Below are 24,659 nucleotides of genomic sequence, written 5' to 3' on the forward strand. Positions count from 1 at the left end.
TTGCACCTGTTATGAAACTTGCTACCCCAATACAGACCATGGGTGAGGCCAGCATTTGTAAGTGTACCAGCGCCGGCCTGACTTGCTCGAAGTTACATCCTCTAAGCAAGGGAATAATAAATTTTCTGCGCAGTAAGTTGTAATATGCACAGAAAAATATTATGTGAAGAGTATTCTGGTCCGAGAAATTGTCACAAGGACAAGGATTTAATATTTCCTCTTTGAAATACCCTTTGGGAAATGCAAGGAGCCAGGGAACCATATTCAACCTAAATCTTATCAAAACAAAAAGGTGGTACGGTTTGTTTATATAAGATAAATATGGTTGCATCTGTTGACCCAGGCTCAGTATAACAAATCTTCTCACCATGGGTTTTTTCAATTCGATCTGCTCCCTTAGTACTCTTCATCTATCTAAGAACTGCTGCTTGAGGTCTCTAATGGCCGATTTACCCAGTGCTGTGGGACTCAAAAATACGTCAGGGCGGCCAAGAATTTCCATCTGGTCCTTAATGTATCTAAACCACGGAATGTCTAACACCTTTTCCAGGGTAAGACAATCTCCGATGACCGATTGATTATGATTTGGAGTAGGTTGTGCCCAAATTCTCAACCAACGCAATAATGGGGCAACCGCAATCTGGTCAGAAATAAAACCTGCTCCTAATTCCTCGTGTATGTTAAAAACTGGCGTAGAAGCAGGGACCGAAAGCAATCTACGGAAAATTTTTTTTTCAACCCCCTGAATTTCTCTGACATCTGTATAACCCCAGATGTCGCTCCCATAGGTCGCCATAGGGAGACACTTAGCTTTATAAATCTTCAAAAGTGCGGGGATTGGTTTTGAACCTATTCTTTTTGCAAAGTCTAGAGTGGCCCCGGATGCTCTAGCTAATACATTCTTCTTGTGTGCACGCTGCGTGCACCATGAGCGCTGGTTTATCAAAAAGTACCCCTAAATATGGGAACACGGGGACTTTTACTAACTCTAGACCCTTGCAATAGAATTTGACCTCCCTTGCCCGTACACATTTGTCGGTATGTTTTTATATTGGCTTGACCATCCATAAAACCTTCTTTTAATTTGCCAAACCCCATCTATTTATTAGTAATTATTCTCCACTCTGTCGATTTGTTATGTATTTATTTAATTGTTTTCTTCTTGAGCACTGACAGTATTCTAAAGTTTAAATTCACACACTGTTTTGTTTTAGCAGGCTGCCTTGCATTCTTTTTCAGCATTTATATTTTATAAGTATGTCTTTCAGTGCCAACATTTTTTAATATTTGATGTGTTTATGTATTACTGTTGTCAATTTAGTTTAAAATCTGTTTGAAGTTGCACTATAACATCAAAACTGCATTTCCGTGTCTTGTGCCAATGGTTGTACTGCGTTAGAGGTAGAAGGGAAACTCTCTGTGCATTCCAATCAGTTTCTAGTCTGAAATCTCTTCCAAAATCATTTTGTGCTCTGTTAAACTTTGTTTTATACAATAGGACTTGGTTTGAGTAAATAACCCCACCATTGTATTTTGAGAAGCAAAATCACTGTTGTGCAATGGTCAAATAAATGTCAAATAAATGAGTCTTTTAATTGTACAACTCTTCTAAGATTTTTTCTGTCCTCAAGTGTTTTATGTTCTAGAAGGCTTCTTGGGAACAGATGTCTACAAGAGTTCCAACAGAAGAAATTGTAGAACCAGCTATAATTAAAGTTTCCCTCATACACTACAGGCTGGGCATGTGGTTGATTGATATGACAGAATGCTCTCTTTTTGACCTCCTGTCTAAAATTAAACAGACAATAGACATTTTTTTAATTGTTTATCGTTTTGTCTTGTGTCCATTTTATTAAGAAAAGAGGATTTTCCCTTGAAGTCTACACTTGTTTCCTACTTGGTGGGAAAAAGGAGATGTTGTTGTGATCCTGACAAGAAGTTTATTTGGAAACCTGCAAAGTTGCCATTCTATAGTTTGTTTTGGGTATCCTTCCTTTGACTTGAAGGGTTTGATCTAGGGGGAGAATTCTGATTATTTTAGGAATGTCCTTCGAAAAACGTTGAAAATCCTCCTATTTTTTTAGTTTTGAGGACCAGAATCTGGATATATATTGAAGTTAGAAGAATCTGAAATCGGACAAGGGAAATATCTGCCTATGTTCGTTAGTTTGTACTGGGACCAAGGCTCAGTCTGCTTTTCTGCCCCTGTAGGTCATTTGCTACATTTCGGTTTAGGAGAATGTTGCGCTATCTAAGTGTACATACAACACACAGATATTTACACGGTGATATTGGTTTGTGGAGAATTTCTTAGTTATTAGCCACTTGAGTGGTGAAGGGATTTCTCCTTGTCTGAAACAGTTCTTCTGCGTTTCATATCATGACACCCAGTTGGTGACATTACTATCTTTGACTATTTTGAGTAACTCACTGGGATTTTAAGGGATGCATTGATTGATATTTTGTCGCAATTGCGGTCTTGTCTCTCTCATGATCACTGGTGGTATTTTAAATGATTCATTCTAATGTCAAATTACACAAAAGTCCAGAGTCAAATGTGTATTTATGTTCTCAATGAGGCTAATGCATGCATTTTCTAAATGCACTGCTCCGGATATACATTTTTTAGAGGTGTATCCAGCATCTTATATGTCTTTCCCCGAACGCCCAAGGTGGTGACTAGATTTTCTAATAAAGCCAAAAAAATCATCCAATGAATGTTGGCCCCTTTTAATGCTATTATGTCCAGTGGCGTGGCGCAAAATAATGGGGCCCCCCTGCAGAATTTGTTTTGTATGTCTATGTTTTCCTTCTTTGGACTGTATCCAAGGTGCTATAATTTGATTCACAGTTGACCAAAGCAGATTGTCTCTGTTCTCAACTCATATATTTCTATGCTGCACAAAGCGAAGCGATACATACCTTTCCACATCGTTCCTCTTACTTGGGAATTAATGGATTTCTCTATAAAGCACATAAAACTGCTGCTTGATTCAATCCCTGTCTGCTTCCCAAGCTCAGCTGTTCCAGTAACCTCCTGGCTACTCCAGATAATACTCATGTCTAATCCCCCTATTTGTTCTACAGTAGCATATCTGCCTGAGCAAAAACTTTGTTGTTGCACTCATCCATACGAGAAGCTATGCCAGGGCTGTCATTCTTAAAAGTGTTGGTCTATTTGCATGAGTGTTCCCTTCTCAGGTTGTTAGACATGGATTAATCCGAAGAATACCACCAAAGTAGGCTATGCTGTTGGTACTGCCTGAACAACCTTATGATATGTGATTTGCTTGGATATTCTAAGGCCTGGCATTTATTAGTCCCTTATTGGTGCTGTAAGTGGTAGTTATTAGTTTTCTATCGCAGGAGGGATAATTTGGTCTTAGACTCTTCACTCTTGTTGTTCTATGAACCCTTCATATTCTTAGCTTAGTTGTCGAGGCTCTAAACCTCACAGTGTATTCTATTTTTCTGTCAATTTGTTTCTCTGCCTGAAGCGCTTGTGGCTCTCCTGATTATAGGCATTTATCTACTTAAACCAAAAATCTTTAGCAAAAAGAGAACTTGCCACTGAGCCTTCTCCGGCGCTGCTCCAAAAATATGGAACTCTCTTCCACCGAAAGTACGCAGAATCTCCTCAACGATTGCCTTCAAACTGGAGATAAAAGGATTCCTATTGAACAAATTCTTACCTTAAAGGGGCTAGGCTCACCTGCTCATAGTCATTGATCCTACAACCATTTGACCATCATTGGATCCTGCTCTTCTTTACCATATAGTGTGCCCCACTGGTAGTCCGATATGTACCTGTTTATTGTATTACTCTCCTTGGACCCATTTGTCTTGTAATTATGCGTTTATTCTTTTTTTTATTCGTACCTGATGTTTGATATTGCATTTATTACCTTCCTTCTATCCCTTTTTGTAAAACACTTTGATATCCTTCGGGATCTTGTTCGCGCTATATAAAATTTTATAAATAAATAAATAAATCTCTTAGCTGTGTCTGGGATTCGCTCAAAGCAGTTTGATACTTTTGTAAGTTGACTAAAGCATTATTGCACTCAGTTCGAACTTGTTTCGTGCTAGTCAGTGTAAGGTTTGCTTTAGTTAAATCCTTTCTTTTGGTAGATACTGCAGCCAGTTATGCTTAGCTGACTTGTAGTTACATTTTTACAATCCTGTTATAACACGTCCATCTAGGTAGATACTTCCTGCGGTTCTCTATCCAATGCATTTATTTTGTCAACATCTGATTAGTTATAATAAAGCAGAGTCCAAACAGAAGGAAGGTGTACTGTCTCTTCAGCTGACAGACAATGAAACCTGTCTCTTTTCAGAGCCAGATATTGCAGTGCAAGTCTCTGCTTAGAACTCCCTTATGTTTACATTGTTAAAAACCTTCAGGATTCACTAATCCTTGATCACCCCTCGTCACTCTACTTACTATAAAATATATTTTATTATGATACCACTTTCAGCTAACAGGTAATTCAATATGCATTTGTGATGATTCCTACAGGATTGCTGCAGTTGGGCCTTATTGTTCAAAGCCAGCTAAATATACATGTAGGAACATCATTAAAATTAAGTTAAAATAATTTCCAATTACTTGTGGCAGAATAGGTCATTAAAAGATCCAAAATTAACATCTACATGTGGCAGCGTAGCACACAATGCTGTTTGAAGTGACAAAACAACTACAATTATAAACAGAGCCTGAATACATTTTAGTCTCTTAACACTACAGCACTTAGAATGATAAAATATTCAGTGAGTACATTTGAGTACTAATAATAGTACTGCCTTGATAATCCTTCATAGTGCCTAAGACAGTGCATATTTATAGTACTTTGTTGAAAACCTTTATGGCTTCACTGAAATAAAGTTATATATTGATTGATCGATTGCCTAAGATAGTGAAATGGCAGTCAGTTATTGTATAGTGCTTGGAAGCAAATGTAAAGCAAAATGTAGTGCCTGTTAAAAAAGCAGACTTTGCAAAAGTAATGCCTAATAGAAAATGGCACCTAGTAGAATTTACATCCTACCTGATTGTAGTGGTTGGAGATAGTGTTTCAGGCCTAACAGTGACATAAACAGTACTGCCGTATATATTCCGGATTGAAGTTCTATGAGAAGTAATGTGCATTGAGTAATGCAGGGTCTAGCAAGTTATAACGGCTTGCAGTCTATAGCAGTTGAATATACTCTGTGGGGTAAAGCAGTGGTGGTAGAATGTAGTGTCTAGCAAAGAGCAGGGACTATTGAATGATAGCGTCTAATAGAAAGTAGAGGTTGGTAAAATCCAAAGCCCGGCGAATGGAGTGATTTGCGAAGCATTGGGTTTGGCAACTAGTTTAATTTAGTACATTGTGATGTATGATGTAGGGTAACTAGTTAGGGCGAGTGACTGGAATATGGTGTCTAATGATATAAAGGGACTCGAGTAGTGGTAGAATGTAGGGTATGCAGGACAATGTGAGATCTAATTGAGTGTAGCTTTTAATAGAATGTAGGGCTAGAAAGTAGTCCCTACAGATTGTAGGTTAAGATAAAATATAGCCTCTAAAGGAGTATCACTAGAGAGCAGTAGAATCTAAGGTGAAAAGTTAATATTGGAGAGCGGGCTTTCAGTGAATCCATTTAGATGCTACAATCACGCTCTTAAACCTGGGAGAGTTTTTGGAATAGGGACTAATTAATCACTTTTTCCTGGATTAGGAAATTATAATAATAAAACTTCCTCTCATTTGACTATATCTCCCCTGCATTTGGACTAGGATTCAAAATATAAAAAAATGTTTTTTGTAATCTCCTCTTACAAAGCTCAAGTATTATCATGGCTGATTGTTACGTATCGCTATCGCCCTATTTCAGTGACATTGGTGTGCGGGCGGTGGAATGAGTCTGGGGTTTCTTCAGTGAAAAGTTATGTCACTGCAGGGCTTAATTTGAGCTGGAGTTTGCGGGAGCGCCCCACCAGTACTAATTTTGAGGCACAACCATTTAACAGACTTTGACCTAGAACAAGAGAAAGAAAAATGCATAATGAGACACGAAGGAGGAAGAGAAAGACAGGAAACTATGACAAATGGAGAAAGCAGCAACCTGCATGAATGAGATGAATGAGCAGGGAGAGGATGGTGGTGGGTTAAAGAGGCCTACTGTGGAATGAACACTACAGCCACGCACCATTCTATAGCACTGCCTTCGGGCTTCTGAGTAAAGCTTTGAGTCCCAGCCCTTATTCTTTTACAAATTAAGCACAGCGTGATTGGGACTAATTACTTTAAATGCAGCCTATGGTATTAATATGATATTTGTGCCTGGAAATCAGAAACATGACATAACTTTATATGATTATCAATAAAGGATGGCCTCTTATTCATTTCATATATCTGCAGTTTGAAGTTTATGATATTTAAATATCTAACAGCATTATTACTGAAAATATCTCAGAGAAGTTTAAAAATGGGTGCTACTTATTAGTATGACTGTTGGTGTATTTCATTATTTTGCTAGGCCCCTCTAGGCATTGTAAATAAGTTTTTATGATTTAGGGATACCATTGTTCCCTGCTGGACACGTTCAATCCGGACCTGGCCTAGGTGGATTCTAAGCAGAAATTCAACTCAAGGCTTAAATCTTTTTTAATTGAATCTACAGCTATACCTGGGGGATTGAGACTCACATTGTATCCTTTGTTTATTTGTAAAAAAAGACCAGAGGAAGCCTTTATATGCAGGTAATAATTAATGTCATGATATTGGAGCTAGGTTTTATGTCACTTTTAAATAGCAGGCTATTGTGTTCAGGTCATCATCGTACAATAGCAATATTTAATAATGTTTTAAAGTACTTCCCACCTCATATGTTTAACATGCCCTCATTTTGGCGGAGTCACTCTATAACACATGGGTGCTCATAAACATTTTCCAGGGGCCAAAAGGTTTTGTCTGTGATGTGACTGAGGGCCCCATTGAGGCCAGCAGGGTGGCCATCAGAGCTAGGGTTCCCGGGGGGGGGGGGGGGGGGAGGTGCTGGTAAAGTAGTTGTAGGGGAAGTGAAGCAAATACATCCAGTGGCTGAATTGCACAATGTGGACCCAGAAAACCTGGGATTAATAGTATACCGGCTTCACCACTTTACCAAACTGTGTGACCCCAGACAATTGTTTAATTTCACTTCCCTCCTTTTTCTTCATTGTTATATATAAAAGGACATTAATGGATTCTGGATGTGCATTGTACAACACCTTTTAATAAACTATAATGCTCTTCATGTATAATAGGAACCCAGCCCAAAGAGAGCACTCAACAATTGACTTGCATCTTAGTTCACTAATGACATTATTGTCAGGGCGGGGGAAAGAATGAATGCATGTAAATTCATGTTTGAAGACTATTGCTTTAAAAAAATACTTCTCAATGCACTAATATAATTTGATGTACTAAGGTGAAACTGTTCTGTGTGTTAATGCAATTCACTATTTGAATTCTGAAGAGAAATTATATTTCTACACTTTTTCTGCAAGATATGATTATCAATAAAGGGTAGCCTCTTATTAATTTCACATATCTGTAATTCGAAGTTTGTGATATTTAAGTATCTAACACCATGATTAATGAAAATATCTCAGACAAGTTTAAAAACAGGCACCACTTAATAGTGTTAATGTTGGTGTATTTAATTATTTTGCTAGGCCCCCTCAACGCATAGTAAATATGTTTTTATAATTTAGGGATCTCATCATTCCCTGCTGGAATACTTCTACTAAATTTTTAGGTCGAGCCTGAGCCAGCGCGCATGCGCTGCAAGGTTTCTTGTAAGCACTCTAAACTTCTTTGTTTGGGTCTGACTCCCCCCACGCATTGGGTTGGTTGTTGCCTGTGTCATTTTGTTATTGTAGCCTGCAAATGGCTAAAGGCGGCCCCATGTCCCACCTCTTTAGCAAAGGTTCACTTCCACAGCTGTTTTCTTGGGGAGTGAGCAGCCGCGTGCAGGGTGGCAGCTGCATTCCTCGTTTTTTTCTTCCTTGCAGCACGCGCGCACCACTTGTGGGCACCCTTACAGCGCTCGCACATCGCACACCACTCGTGGGACGAAGGACGCTGTTCTTTGTACAATTCTTCAGGTATTTTCAGCGCTGTTTCAGTGCTGCCATTTACCCTAATGTAGTTTGAAGTTAGTGTGCATTCGCATGCTGTCTCCTGGATCCCTATGGCCCCCACAACAAGCTGCTGTTGTAAGTCTTGTACTTTTGTTTGCAGTTTTATATAGCAGGAACTCGACCAGAAGGTATCGGAGTGCTTTCCGTGCGCACCAGTTACGTACAAAAGGGCAGTTAGTTGTGGTACTTCTGACACTCACACAAGTGCACAGCTACACAAGATCAGCACTGCTAGATGGAGATGTCGAGGATGTGGCATTTAGGTGTCGCGTCGGCAGAGAGCATGCGCGGGGTGTTGCTCTCGGAGGTTTGAGGTTCTGGACTTTTTAAGAGTCCAGAGGTGTCAGGGAAACAACACCCGAAGACCCCTGAGTTCCCCCTGTCCCGGTGCACAAACAAACAGAGACACGGGCTTCTCGATGGCGGCGTCAAAGACCAAGGTTTATTTACTGCAGGGATACAGAAATCATAGGAACCACACAGAGGCAGAATCTAGGAGACTGTTCGAATTGCATTAAGTGGGTTGTTTCTTAAATACAAGAAAAATGTCTTGGGGCAACATTACACGAATATTTCTCATGCCCAACCCGGTATCCCAAACAGATAATAAATAAATATCAAACAATGATTAGTTGTAGGTTTTCGGTATTCGATCAGGCTCTCTTGTCAGTTCTTCATTCTCTACTTGATCCTCCCCATCATAAAAATCGTAACCTCCCCATTGTAAAAGCCCAGGAAGAAAGGAGCAGAGCCAGGTGCAAAGGATTGAAATGTAGGATAAGAGGTGTTTATGGATCATAAACGGGCAGGGCAATCATCTTCGGCCTTCAGTCAGGACAACGGACACGAGAACCAGTATAGCAGGACTGGCCTCAGGCATGGGAGGCAGCTTGATTCTGCCTAGTCATGTAGCGTCAGCCTTTCTCGGGGCTCGAGCTTACGTGTCCTTAACAAGGTGATCCTGCCGGGGTCATCGTCCGTTCATTGGCTATGTGAGGGCAAGAAACAAAATGGATGCCGTAACTAAAATGGGTGCCATGACTTTACTGACAGAATGCCCTAATTTCCAGTGAATTCATGCTAGTTGCGCAGCGAAAATACTGTCATGTATATAATGGATCATTTGCGGTTCATTGATACCAAAATCGTGTCAGTACTATGATACCGAATTCACGGGTTCGGATCGCTACAGAACCTCAGACCGTCCTTTTGCCCTTACATAGGCAATAACTCACTCTATGTCAGAGTCCATTTCTATGTTCATTAGGTCACTGATATGTTGTTGTAGCATTACTTTATCTCGTGATGCATCTCCGAAAACAGGTGGTCTCCTTACGCACGATGAAACACAAACGCTACATAAGGCAGGGCCACACTGAATATTGAGACAGCACGAAAATAAAAATACTAACGTAACACCGATGACCATTAGAACCTTCCACCCCCATGCAGATAACAGATTCCAGAACCATCCCGTTAGTGACCAGTCACCTTCCTCTACGTGAATGGAGTCGGAGATTTTGTGTAACTTAGAGATGGCCTTGTATACTGTTGGCGCATTATCTGGGATAAAAACGCAGCAACTTGATTGGATCATTTTGCATACCCCACCTCGATCTGCAAGTAACACGTCAAGAACCTTACGGTTCTGTACCGTCATGAGGCGATCCGCTTGAAGCTCAGCTGTCAGGTTACTAAGGGCACCTGTAGTTTCGATAATGGTGGATTCAACTACTCGTGTTAGTTGACGCAGGTTTCTACTGTTGACCATAGGCCCCCAGAACGGGAGGAAACCTTTGAAAAAGTCTCCTGCTTCTTGGCCAGCAGTATCCTCTTTACTAAATACACCTCTCACAACTCTCGTTTTGTGATAATCCGGTGCAGCAGTGTATGTCGGAGGTAACAGTTGAGCGATATAACATGAGCCTGAGAAGTCAGCGGGCAGCCATGTATATGCTCTGTCTTGACAAACAAAATAGGTACCCTTAGCGGCTAAGAATGCAGGGGAAGATTGTGATGGGAACACGTACGTTTCAATACAGTCACTCTTCCCTAGTCGAGCTTTCGGATTCCTCCCATTTCCTTGCAAACAGACCTGACCTTGGTGGGGTACGACCCAGATCGGAGTTGAGCTCTTACGTTTGTTCTCACCCAGAGTGATGCCATACTCTGTAATGTTCCACCCCATGTAAACTCGCAGCTCATCCTTGGGAATGTACGGAGTATTAGTGACATCTCTCACCATATCAGTGATTCCTTTTACCAAGGCTCTATTAGCAGAGTTATACCGGGTGGAACGCGGAGGTCGTGGAGGGTAGGTCTCTAGAGCATAGGCGAACATGGTCTGAAATGCCCAAAATGATCCATTATAACTGAAAGGCAGAACCAAATAAGGGATGCCCTTGTCCATGGTATGTTGTATCAGGCCACATACCCAGCAGTTTGTTGTGTTAACCACTAGTTGATGTTGGTGCAATTGCTGAATGAAAGTGTTATTTATAAATTCAGAGCGTCGAGCTTGCTCGTGGGCAGGAAAAGGATGAAAAGAATGAATAGAACCAATAGTCGGGGAAACAGAAATATGGGGAGATACTGTAGACGTAACAGGTGCAAAGATCAATTGAATACCAAAAATAATTCCGCCTATCAGAGTTATAAAAACAATCAGAAGTGTCAGGGCACATTGCATTAGGAAACATTTACTATACAATATGTCATATAATTTTGTCTTGTGAACCTTTATGACTTTAACCCGTCGTAATTCAGGAAGCTCCATCTTCTACAACCGTTCGCAACGGATGGTTTGTACCTGTTAAAAACTTACCTCTGTTTATCCTGGGAGTTCCCAAGACAAACAGAAGAAACCGACCTAATGTCTGATTCCCTGTAAATTAAAACAAGGCACACGTTACGACCCTACGGTAACCCAGACGGCAAGAGGATAGCAAAAATAAAAGCAAACTTCCTGACTGTACGGGATGCAAATATGATCAAAAACAGTTTCACAGTTATCAAACGGAAATGTAATAATGCAATGTCATCAGTTCGTCACATGAGAACGTAGATTATATCTGTATTTTCCAGGTCTTGTTTGGTCTTGAAATAGCTGGTCCACAGGTGCAGAAATGTTCGATTCCACAGGCGACAAGTGTTCACTTTGTACAATGCTCGGTTCAGGATTCAAAGGAGCGGTTTCTGCTGAGGTGCCAAAGTTCTGCGTTTTAGTTCGTGGATGGTCCGTTAGGTACTCTGCATCGCTGAAAGGGATGTGCCTAGGAACAGGTTCTGTCTCGGATACACCAATTCCCTGTCTAACCCAGTTGTCATAGGGGAGTGGGAGAGGGACACGCTTCGTGTGGCTGGCGTGCACCCAATTTTTCCTGCCAGCTAGGCGTACTGCAGTTCTGGTTACGAGGAGGACCTGGAACGGGCCCACGAATCTTGGCTGAAGGTTTCGAGTGCGTTCAAAGTTCCGCACTACAACCTGGTCGCCGGGTTTCAACGTATGACCTGGACTCTCCGGCAGTTTAGGCAAGGATTCGAATACCTGTTGATGAATAAGGCTCAGTTTAGCAGTCAGATCATGAAGGTAATCAATCAACATTGGGTATTCTATCTGTTTGAATTCCTTTGGCCTAGGAACTCCCCAAACATTAGCAGGGCGGCCGAACACAATCTCATATGGGCTAAGCCCTACTCGAGAATGTACAGTCGCTCTGGTGGACAGTAAAGCTAGAGGCAGTGCGTCTGGCCAAGAGAGACCAGTGGAAGCTTGAATTTTCGCAAGCTTCAGCTTCAGGGTGCCATTGTACCCTTCCACCAAACCTGCTGACTGTGGATGGTTCGCACTGTGGAATTTTTGTACAATTCCTAGACCTGCACACACACTCTTCATAACTTTCCCTACAAACTCACTTCCGTTGTCTGACCAAACGATCCGTGGCATACCATACCTAGGGAAGTATTCTTTGAGGAGGATTTTGGCAGTGGACATGGCAGTGTTATCCTTTAATGGGTACGCCTCAATCCATCTTGAAAAGGCACATACTACCACTAGGACATACTTAAGATTGTTACACCTGTCCATGTGGATATAATCCAATTGAATCACTTCAAAGGGACAAGAAGGGGGAGCAAAATGACCAGTTGGGGTTGGGGTTCCCTTGCCAGGATTATGCATCAGGCATACCATGCAGTTTTTCACCACTCTTTCCGCACACTTAGTAATTCCATCGTTCTTCCATACTGGAGCTAACATTTTACAGATCCCTTTCGAACTGATGTGCGCCGCTCCATGCGCCATCGTGACTACCGCAAGTACATACGCGTCGGGTAACATCCAACGTTGCTGCTCAGACAGATCAATCCAACATCCACTTGGATCCATTTTACCCGTTTTCTCATTCCATTCATTCTTCTCATTTTCAGTTGCCTCATTTTGGATTGCTTTCACACTGTCAATCGTATTCTCACACATTCCTGATTCAGCAATCCATCTTGCAGACGTTGCAACATACATTCGGCTCGTCATGTTCTTGGCCGTTTCTTTAGCGACCACATCAGCAAACGCATTCCCTCGGCCAACATCATCCGTAATCTTCCGATGTGCACTGCACTTCACAATCGCAACTTCATTCGGTAGGGTCAGGGATTCTAATAGATCGTTGACTAATTGTCCATGTTGGATCTTAGTTCCGTGGGACGTGAGAAAACCTCTTTCTTTCCAGAGACGCCCAAAATTGTGTGCGACGCCAAAGGCGTACTGGCTATCAGTAAACACATTCACTCTCTTTCCCTCAGCTAAAACACACGCTCTTGTCAATGCAATTAATTCTGCTGCTTGGGCAGAATTCTGACTCACTCTTGCAGTCTCAACAATCGTACTCAAAGTCGTGACTGCATACGCGGCCGTCACATCACCATTCTGTAGTTTAAAACAGGACCCATCGACATATAACGTGCCGTCTGGGTCTGATAACGGAGTATCTTTCAAATCAATTCTACCTTTTGTCTCTTCCTCAGTTCTGAAACAACAATCATGGGGCTCTGAATCACTCGACTCCTGAGTAGTCGGCAACAGTGTTGCTGGATTCAATATGTTGCATCGCTTGATCTGAATGTGACTCGCCAAAAGCGTCAGCTCATAGCTTGATAATCTAGCACTGGTGAGGTGTTGAGTTTTCGTTCGATTCATGAGTGTATCCACAGCATGTGGAACCATGACTACTAACATGTTGTTCATGACTAGTCCAGCAGACTGTCGAATAGACACTGCGGCTGCTGCCGTGGCTCTTAAACAACTTGGCAATGCTCTGGCTACCGGATCTAATGTGGATGAAAAATATGCACAAGGCCGTTGTTTGTCGCCGAATTGTTGTGTTAATACACTCAATGCACAACCTTCTCTTTCATGGACATATAGTGTAAACGGCTTACTGTAGTCAGGAGTACCCAACACAGGAGCTGAACACAGCGCATCACGTAAGTCAGAGAAGCTCTGTTGACATTCATCAGACCATGGCAAAGGGCTCGGAACACCTTTTCCAGTCAGGGCTACCAATGGTTTCGCCATGAGAGAAAAATTTGGGATCCATTGCCTACAGTATGACGTAATACCCAAAAACGCACGCACTTCTCTTTGTGTGCTTGGTACAGTCATCTGTGAAATTGCTTTGATTCTCTCTGGGGTCAACCTTCTTCCCTCCTTTGACAAAAGATGACCTAAGTAGGTCACTTCTTGGCAACAATATTGCAGTTTAGAAGGTGACACCTTGTGATGTAGGTCTGACAAATGACGCAATAAAGAAATTGTAGCTGCTTTGCAAGTTTCCTTGTCGTCAGCGGCCAATAAAAGATCGTCTACGTATTGGATCAGAGCAACACCATGAGGAAGTACAAGAGCGTCTAATTGACTTTTTAATGCTTGGCTATAAATTGAAGGGCTTTCACAATAACCTTGTGGAGCGCGTTTGAATCTGAAACTGCGTCCTCCTAATGAGAAACCAAAAATGTCTCTACTTTCTTCTGCTATGGGAATGCTGAAAAATACATTTTTCAAGTCGATCACCGTAAACCATGATGCCGATGCAGGAATCAACGTCAATAATGCAGTGATATCTGGGACTACAGGAAACTGTGGAATCACTATTTTGTTAACTTCTCTGAGGTCAATCACAAATCTGTAAATTGGAGGTTTAGAAGGGTCAGTACGTTTCAGAATCGGCAGAACAGGACTATTGCAGACGTTTCCTCTAGTTTCCTCTATCACATCTTTCTGTATCAAGTCTTTTACAATTAGTAAGAGTGCTTGTTCACCTTCGTTTGAAATCCGATACTGTGGGATTCGTGGAAATTTAACATTTGCTTTTAGACTTACCACGTAAGGGGGAATTTCCAAGAGGCCTACATCGTTGGGACCAGTTGCCCAAAGAGTATCAGGGAGAGAACGCAGCTCCGGTGGGAGCTTGTCCATCGACATGTACATCGGGGAGATGACTCCTTTACCTAATGTGAGCTGTACTCCCGAAGGAGAACAGTACAACGTCGCATGCAGGCGTTTCAACAGGTCTAAACCAAGCAGATTCTCATTACAACCGGTTGTTAAAATGAGGGGTGCTTCTAGCTCGCATGGTCCAACAGTGATAGATAAAGGACTGGACACAGGATTGTGAACAGGGGCGCCTGAGAAACCTACTGAAGTGTTCGTTAAGCCGGACAAAGGTGCGCCAGGGAGTTTCGCACGCATGATTGAACTTTTTGCCGCACCAGTATCCAACAGAAACGGTTCGAACACGCCTGAGGTAACTACTGTGACATAAGGTCCACTCTGATCAACTGGAACTGATACTACTCCCTCTCTCTGCCTGCGGCTGTCCTATTGTTCGTTTCTTTGAATCTCTTCATTATGATCATAGTAATCTTCAACATGATACTGTGGAGATCTACCTGGCTGCGTAGGTTGTACATTTCGCTGGTCGAAATAATTCGATTGGCGATCAGCCTGTGGTGTCATCGTACCACGCCCTCTACCTCTAGGAGCTTGCATAAATCCAACATTACCTCTCTGAGCTGGGACACCACTAGTTTGTGGGTGTAGTACTGGACACTCATTCTTATAATGCCCCTCCTTTTTACAATAGGCACACTGATTCCATGCTAACTGTTGTCGGGGAAAACTATAATTAAATCTCTGGGCCGTCCCTTGCTGGAATTGTGGCTGCTGCTGAAACTGGGGTCGCTGCTGTGAGTTTGACTGATTCGAACGAGGCGGATATGCCTGTTGCAAAAGAACTTTGGTTTTTAAATCTTTCGTTTTCTTTTCTGACTTTTCCTTCTCTTCTTTCTCTCTATTCTCGTAATACTGAGCAGTTGCAAGTATCTGTGCTGTCGTCGACACTGCCCATGCACTTTCAGAATCCTTTAACTTGTTACTAAGCTCAGGTAGTAAATTAAACACGAACTTATCAACAAACAATCTCTGACCTCCCTCGGTACTCATATCTTGCCCACTGTGATCTACGAAGGTCTCTTCAAATCTAGTGAAGAAGTCAGAGACGCTTTCGTCCTTCTTTTGCTTGCATGCTGATAGTTTATCCCAATTTACTCGTAACGCTGGCATTAGCGTTTTCATCAGGTTAATTATTCTGCCAGGTAAGTCAGCAATCAGAGGTTCAGGTTTAGCTCCACCAACCTGCTGTGCGTCTGCCGCTACGATAGCTGGCCAATCACCTCCTAAGGCGACTGGGTGGTTCTCTTGCCGAATCTTGGCCCATATAGGTTGTGGTACTACATTACCAAACAGCATTTCAATGTCTGCCAAATTCATGATACACGCTTGGACTGTCTGTGTTAATTCTTTGTAATAACCAGCAGGATTCTTACGAGGGTCTGGTAATGCTTGTTTTACTGCTAATACTTCAGCCCGTTTCCAAGGAATGTGTATCCACACACTCTGGAATTGTGCTGGAGCAGCTGCAATACCCAAGTTCACATCAGCGGCAACTGCTTCGCGCCATATGGATGGAACTTCTCTCATCGGATACTGACCTCGTCTTTTCCTAGTTATCGGTGTACCATCAGGGTCTCTTGTCGCCCGAAAAGGGGACTCATCCCTATAAGCTAAAATTAATTCTATCGCTCTCCCTACTTCTGAACCTATCACCATTCCTGTGGCAAATTTCTGCTGAATATTTATTAAATCAGAAGGGACGGAATCTAAGTCATCATCTTCCCATTCCTCACGCACAAGAGAACACATCACGTCAAAAACATAACGTTGAGTTGGTTCATTCCACTGCATAAATGTGTCTAATACTCTTCGTGCATCATACTTCGCAGCTTTCGACATCCACCTAAGAGCTGTCGAATCTAACGTCTCTCGTTCCTCGGGACCAGGAAGCTGGCTACGTCTCTGTATAGAGTCAGAAACGGGGGTCCCAATTAAGGACCTGTAAAGAGGGGTTAATATATTAGTTACAGAGTCGGTTATTTTCCGACGAACGGAAAGCGGAGTCAGAATGACAGGGCTTGGGGACAGGGCAGCTGAAGCAGATGAAGTAGTAAGGGTAGGAGTAGTAGGTAAAGCAGTTTGCGGAACGATAGGCAAAGGCGGAATAGGCGACCCAGGAAGAGGGGGTGCCGTAGGATCATTGACCATGGGAAAGACAGGGGCTGGATTCAAAGGGAGTGGAGCACCTATCCCAGGCTGACCAACAGCTGGCTGTACAACAGGTAGTAACTGTGGTACTGTAATACCCTGTGCATACGGTGGAGGTGAACTCAACAGGTAAGACAACAGGGGATCCTTTTCAGGGTCCTCTATCGGCTTAGCAGGACAAGATGGCAATACAGGGTAACATTTATCAATTGCCAAATTATGTTTTCTACTCGCCATCTCCATTGCTTTCTCGGTCTCGTTGACATGCAGCTGCCTAGCAGACTCCATTAAAGTCAACCCTTTCTCTTTCTGTTCTTTCTTTGTTTTCCTAATTTCTCTCTGTTTGGCTTCTTTGCGCCATACGCGAAAAGAATCAAACATCGCCGGCCGGGCTTTTCTCTTAAACAACTTAATTTCTAAATTATCTAGAATTTCCGTTTCGAAACTACCATGCGGTGGCCAACTAAGGACACCATCTTTCTTGGTATAACGGACCCATACTTCATTATACGTAATAGAACCCACACCATGTTTACAATAGAGCTCATATGTAGGAGTCCCAATCGGAGGAACCAAACACGAGTCCTCCAACCGTGAATCCCCGTTGCAACGTAACCAGGACAAAAAACAATTGTTACCCTTAGTCATGACTACAAAGACAAATTCCAACCAAAATGCGCAGAGAACTTAGGCCTACCAAAATGAACCAATACCAAATACCAAGATTATCTTAACAAGAGCAACCAATGATAATCTACAAATCCAAAACGTATCCGAATAACCAAACTGAGCACAACCCACTTAATACTTAACTGAAATGTGGAAGACGTCACCAAGGAGAACCCGTCTTCGTCTCGCCGTACTAAGGTCTGCACCTCGGGTCCAAGACAGGGCGACAGTCAAGGCAGCGGTCCTCTGTAGCCGTCTGGGAACGGGAACCCTCGTGGAAGAGATCGTCGGGCCACTTTTACGACATGCAGGGATCGATGAAGCGGGGTACCTCCCTCCGGAATCTTCACACGAAACTTCTCGAACTTTTCAGGCTTTGGACCGGTACCGGATGACGTCGCCCCACGTTGGGCGCCAATTTGAGGTTCTGGACTTTTTAAGAGTCCAGAGGTGTCAGGGAAACAACACCCGAAGACCCCTGAGTTCCCCCTGTCCCGGTGCACAAACAAACAGAGACACGGGCTTCTCGATGGCGGCGTCAAAGACCAAGGTTTATTTACTGCAGGGATACAGAAATCATAGGAACCACACAGAGGCAGAATCTAGGAGACTGTTCGAATTGCATTAAGTGGGTTGTTTCTTAAATACAAGAAAAATGTCTTGGGGCAACATTACACGAATATTTCTCATGCCCAACCCGGTATCCCAAACAGATAATAAATAAATATCAAACAATGATTAGTTGTAGGTTTTCGGTATTCGATCAGGCTCTCTTGTCAGTTCTTCATTCTCTACTTGATCCTCCCCATCATAAAAATCGTAACCTCCCCATTGTAAAAGCCCAGGAAGAAAGGAGCAGAGCCAGGTGCAAAGGATTGAAATGTAGGATAAGAGGTGTTTATGGATCATAAACGGGCAGGGCAATCGTCTTCGGCCTTCAGTCAGGACAACGGACATGAGAACCAGTATAGCAGGACTGGCCTCAGGCAAGGGAGGCAGCTTGATTCTGCCTAGTCCTGTAGCGTCAGCCTTTCTCGGGGCTCGAGCTTAGGTGTCCTTAACAAGGTGATCCTGCCGGGGTCATCGTCCGTTCATTGGCTATGTGAGGGCAAGAAACAAAATGGATGCCGTAACTAAAATGGGTGCCATGACTTTACTGACAGAATGCCCTAATTTCCAGTGAATTCATGCTAGTTGCGCAGCGAAAACACTGTCATGTATATAATGGATCATTTGCGGTTCATTGATACCAAAATCGTGTCAGTACTATGATACCGAATTCACGGGTTCGGATCGCTACAGAACCTCAGGTTCACCGCCTCCTCCTCATCCTGTAGCCTTCCTTCGGCGGTGCTGGTGTCCTCTGCTTCCTCTGGCTCCCGCGGCAATGGGTTCTCTCCGCCCGAGGAGCAACTGGGCCTCTATGGTGCTGCTTCTCCTGCCACTCTTCTTACAGCACCCCCAGAGGCGTGCGGCCTGAAGGAGTGGGGTCCCACCATCACAAACAAGGTAACTACTACTGACAGGGTGCCCCGGGCAGAGGGGCGCCTCCGCCCTGTTCGTTGCATCGAACTTTCGGATGTATAGTTTTAAAGTTGTACTTTCATTGTGATGTTGTTTATATTACTATTTTTTAGGAAATCAGCTTCATAGCAACTTTACAAAGTCTCTCACGCACAGTTTTCTACTGTTTTGTTTTTAATTACGTAATCGATTCCACCAATGCATGTGTTGGTAGTGGGAGCCTGGCCCATTGTATTTTTAGCTTCATGTGGTTGACGGTATGCCTTGCAGGTCAGAAATTCCCAGGCTATATGTTTTTAAGTTGTTTGCAAACCGCCGTCACGGCCATTGGCGCTCTGTGTATAGAGACCCTCCCAGCTTCCCACACCCCGTGCAGCGCACAGCTGATCATCATATCACAGTTAAATTATTACATTTTCATTAAAGCAATAGACATTCTTTTTAGATTGACATTATTCCCACCCTTCCCACACATTACACAGCATAGGTGAAGCTGGAAAACATCCATCAGTGCTTTCTTTTGAGCTTGCCTTGCGGTGCTTAAATTATGTATTGTGTAATTTATACAATCTATTAAAAAAATACCCTACAGTGCAACATCACCTCCAGAATCAAACAAGCATCTCCTCAAAACAACACCAGTTAAACAGAACTCAGCACCACCTTAACACCACCGCAACACCACAACCTCACCATGCCTCACTATCACCACAGCATCACTAAGCACCACTATAGCATCACTCAACACCACCTCAACACCACTAAGCACCACCTCAACTTTAGAACAGCCAGGAAGAAGTCGCTAGCATTGCAACGACAAAAAAACTACAAGACATTTTTTATGGTAATTCTTTTTTTTAATTGGGTCATTCAGTTGTACATAATATCTTCTTGGTTATATACAAGGTAACAAAAATACTTATAATACTTTTTTATTATATCTTTTCAACATGCTGCACAGCAGCCACAATGCTCTATAACATAGCTTAAAAGCATTGGCAAAGCAGAGAGCCTGACTTGTGCCGGCTTCGCTGATTCATTCGCCCCCATGCTGACTAATCCAAGTAGCACAACCAGCAGGCCTTTTCGCAATTGGAGCAATGCTTTGCACTCCCACCCTGGACCCTTCTGACATCTATTAAGTTTCTACAGGTCCTTCCCAGTATCGCCTTGGACAGAGCCATACCTTTGATTCTTGACACTGCAATATAAATAAACTGTAACCTGGTCCTTATGATGGCCTAACACTTCTGAAGGCCAAAACGCCGCCGACTTCCACAGCGGAACTCCTAGCGTCCCCATTTACGATACCCCACTCATTTAATTTTTGTATTTGTGTAATATTAACTGCTTAGGTATCCTAAATATGTAAAGAATTTTAAATCCCACTTGTTTCTTGTTGCGCCCGTCACCACCTCTGTATATACAAGGTCACATGTCACTTGTGGCATCACAATCCTTCACAAGCACTTGTGCACAGTATCTTGTAGGTTACATGCCATTCAGTGTAACTCAGTGCCACCATTCCATGAGCTTGTACATATGAAGTCCAATATGTCCAACATGTTTATTGATTGAAATACAATTTATCTTCACAAGAAAATGTCTCCCTGGTTTTCTCCTCTTTTGGATTTAATTCTTCACAACTAATTGTGCCTCATGTACTTGACCATTAAATAATACCCTTGTTTAAGACACTGTTGATTGATACTGAACACTTATAAGGGCCCAAAGGCGAGACCTATTGCCTATGCCAATGCTTGTTTTCAGTAGTAACTTACAATCAGATTTTGTGAGTAAGCAAATAGTAGCACTCTTACTCAAAAGTTTAAATTACTTAAAAGTGTTAGTTAACTTTGTGAATCAGGCCTCTTGATTACTATCTGAGACTGCATGGAATGATTTTTAAATAGCTGCAAAAAACATATTTATTTTTAATAAGATATCGTCATTAACACAATATTTAAAGTAGTAACGACAGGTCCCAAAAAAAACACATCTGGATGAAAACATGTTCTGCAAAGCAAAATAGTCATCAAGGTCTCTATAAATATTCAGAATTGAAACTGAGATTACCCACACTTGGATCGATTACTGCTATAAAATAAAAACTAATAAACGTACATTTAAATGCAAGACAACCTAAATACAAGTTACTTAATCTAGAAGTATTTTGAAAAATAAGCACTTCAACAAGATAGAACACTGCAACATATGACGCAACAAAGTAAAACTCAAAAATATAACAAAAGGGTTCTGCAATTAGTAGTGTAGGCAATATGGGCTGCACAAGTATAATTATCCTATAAATATCAAAATAATCAAATAGTGCTCAAACTTGACGTGACCCCACTACTCAAAACTCTCCTATAAGAGAAAACCAAATTCTCTCCCAATCAGAACGATAGTGTCAAGAAGCACCAGGATCCATACAGTTCAATTGTACAGTACAATCACATTTCTTTTCAAATGCATAAAATTCCAGCAAATTATGAAGACGGGAGTCTCGAAAGTTCATGTATTAAATTTTTTCATTTATTTTCACAATCAGTTGCACGAATACATGCATCAGCCCAGGCAGCTCGTTTAGTTCTATGCAGACTTCATCAGCGTTGGTATGTCAGTTTATCCAAAAGAAATGGAGCGGTCCTCCTCGAAAAGTATCAATCATGTGCGCTGGGAATCCCCCGTAGCGTCGGTAGATAAAAAGAAATCTATGCCTAGAATATCATATTTGAAGATTCAATATTTCTCCTCCAATATCCGTAAGATAGTACTCTTAGAGGAGCGTGCCCAGAATACACGCTGGGAAAATCCCTGTAGCGTCTGAAAAGTAGATAGGATACTAGCCTATAGATCCATTTCTGCTAAATAGCACTAACGCTTCCTTGCCGTTCGTCTATCCGCAACTAGTTGATACGGGGTATTCCCAGCACACACGATTGATACGTTTCAAGGAGGATTGCTCCATTTGATTTTGGATAAACTGAGATACCAACCCTGATGAAGTCCGCATAGGACGAAACACGTTGGCTGGGCTGATGCATGTATTCGTGCACCTGATTGTGAAAATATATGAAAAAATTGAATACATGAACTTTCGAGATTCCCGTCTTCATAATTTGCTGGAATTTTATGCATTTGAAAAAAAAAATGATTGCACTGTATAATTGAACTGCATGGATCCTGGTGCTCCTTGACACTATCGTTGAAAAATATAACAGGTTAAAATATAATCATCAAAACATTAAAAAAGGGGCCGCCTAACGATAAATTGATAAGTATAGTTTTAAAGGTGCTAATCTAGTCTGCTTTAGCGTGCTTTTACTTACCACACTCTCAGTCAGGAACAACTTTATAAAATATGCACAAACTGATGAAAAATGTAATTCAACCGTCAGCAGCAATCACAACTGTGGGTTGGTGATTTGGCTCTTAAGTCACAGAAACAAAGCTGCGCTTGAAAAACCAGAGGAGTGCAAACCAGTTTTTACACAATCGTACATTAATATGGCCCTATAAATTGTGCTGATGGGGAACTGAAACTGTCGTTCTTCTAAGTCATGTGTGTCACAACCCCGCTCCAATGCTTTTCTTAACACTTCCACCTGCCTGAATTTATGTGGCTGCCCACCAATATTCGTAATCTGTATTCCTTATGCCATTTTTTTCAATTCATTTAACTTTTCCTTCAAATTTACACCTCCCCATTGATTGCATAGCCTTTTACCACAAATCCCACCTGGAAGCAGCGTCCGTAGTGTGATTAATAGTAAAGAAACTCTAAAGATGGTACCTGATATGATTACAGTTATACTGTTCTCTGTAAAAGACTGCAGTAAACAATACTTCTCCTACAAGCCGATTCATTGACTATTATAGGCTCATAGATAATAATATAACTGATAACATTGTGAATTATCAGCCATGCTCTTTGCCCCGATGCAAGGCGTTTCCTACCATTACAATATAATACAATTGCCTATCATATTGTTTGTAGCTTTTAAAATTATTGACCCACTTCATATCATAACAGCATAACCTGTGCCCAATTTTTACTCAGTAGCCCACGGCTGGCACCGTCGAAATCAGGTTGCCAAAGACCAAGGTTGCTCAGCCTTGATTCCCCATCATGCCTCTTCAATGCACGTCCAGTCATTCCCTCCTTGTCTTTTATTTCACTCTTGCAGTTTCTTTTTCATCCTTGCTTTCATCATTGTCTCTATTTTCCCATCTTTCTCTTCCTCCTTCTTTCCAACCTTGTGTGTTTTTGTTCTATTGCACTGGATCAAAGACTGTTGAGGGAAATAAGTACTGATTCCCAAACATCAGTGCTGGTGGGCCCCACCTGCAACCACTGGCTCAAGTTAAGCACTGAGCCTAACTATAGTACTCCAGAATAAGTTTAAAAAAAATTGTATAGTGTTAGTTTTAGTTTGCAGACACTGTATCAATTTAAGAAAGAAAAAACATTTCCTAGCGGATAAAAAAGTTGATACACATTTTTTACAGGTTGACCACAGGCTGGCGCTCTTAATATTGATAACAAATAAATCATTTCAGTGATCCAGGTTGAAGATTCTGCACAGGGAACAAAATGAGCCTCGGAAGATGTTGTGATTCTATGTCCTTAACACATCAAGCAATAATTAGTTGAGCAAGTCCGAGTCCTTGAAGAGGTGCTTCAGAGTGTGGTCCCCCCTCCCATGAGTTTGAAAAAGTTAAGGCCAGTACTGCAGCTTCACTTCAGACGTCTGCCACAGCTCACAAGAGCATCACCTCCCTACAGTACCAACACCAGTGCGCACTGTAACAAGTACCATACTGCTTCTTGATACATCTCACACCTTCCGGAAAGGTCATCAAAGGCCAGGAACCCATAACACGATTCATCTTTGACCACCCCCATTCATATATATATATATTTTGTTGTTGTTGTTTATTAGCATTTATTAAATATAAGACAATAAAAGCAATAAAATACAGAAATGTGCAATATGATAACATAAATTACATTGGAAGTAATGCATAAAGTTAAATATATATGAATTCATAAGAATGAAGACTGTGTCTTATTTGAATACAAGTAATACAATAATAAGATGAAAGGAGGATAAAAGAATCCAGTTGTGAATAAAACGATAGCTATTTGATTGAAAAACTCTAATGACTTACGGTGAGATAAAAAGTAATATTAAAGCAAAAAAGCATTCATATATTTCTTAATTGCCATCAAAGTCAGTGGTTGCCCAAGGCTAAGCCCATTCTGACCAGCTCTGTTTTCAAGAGTTTCCTGGAGTGTGGGTTGTTTGGTTGGGGCTGCTGTAGTTCAGAACACCCTCAAAGCAGACCCCGTTGACCCATAAGGACTGGTCTGATTGGCTGTTGGTCGATGGACTCGATGAGAGTTTGCTGATCATAGTTTCCTGACTTAAGGAGCCATCTTCATCCTGGTTCTGCAAGTTCTTAAATAACTGCAGCTCAGCTCAGGCATATCTTTTCACATAGGTGAGCATGTTTTTGGGACAGCTTCCTGCAGTTCTTACTCTGCTGTGATAAGCCCAACTATCTCAGCATACCCACAAAGTGTTCTGCATATCTCTCAAAATGTTCAAATCTTCCTGTAGATTTCCGCGT

This window comes from Triturus cristatus, chromosome 9 (assembly GCF_964204655.1).
Source record: "Triturus cristatus chromosome 9, aTriCri1.1, whole genome shotgun sequence".
NCBI classification, from domain to species: domain Eukaryota; kingdom Metazoa; phylum Chordata; class Amphibia; order Caudata; family Salamandridae; genus Triturus; species Triturus cristatus.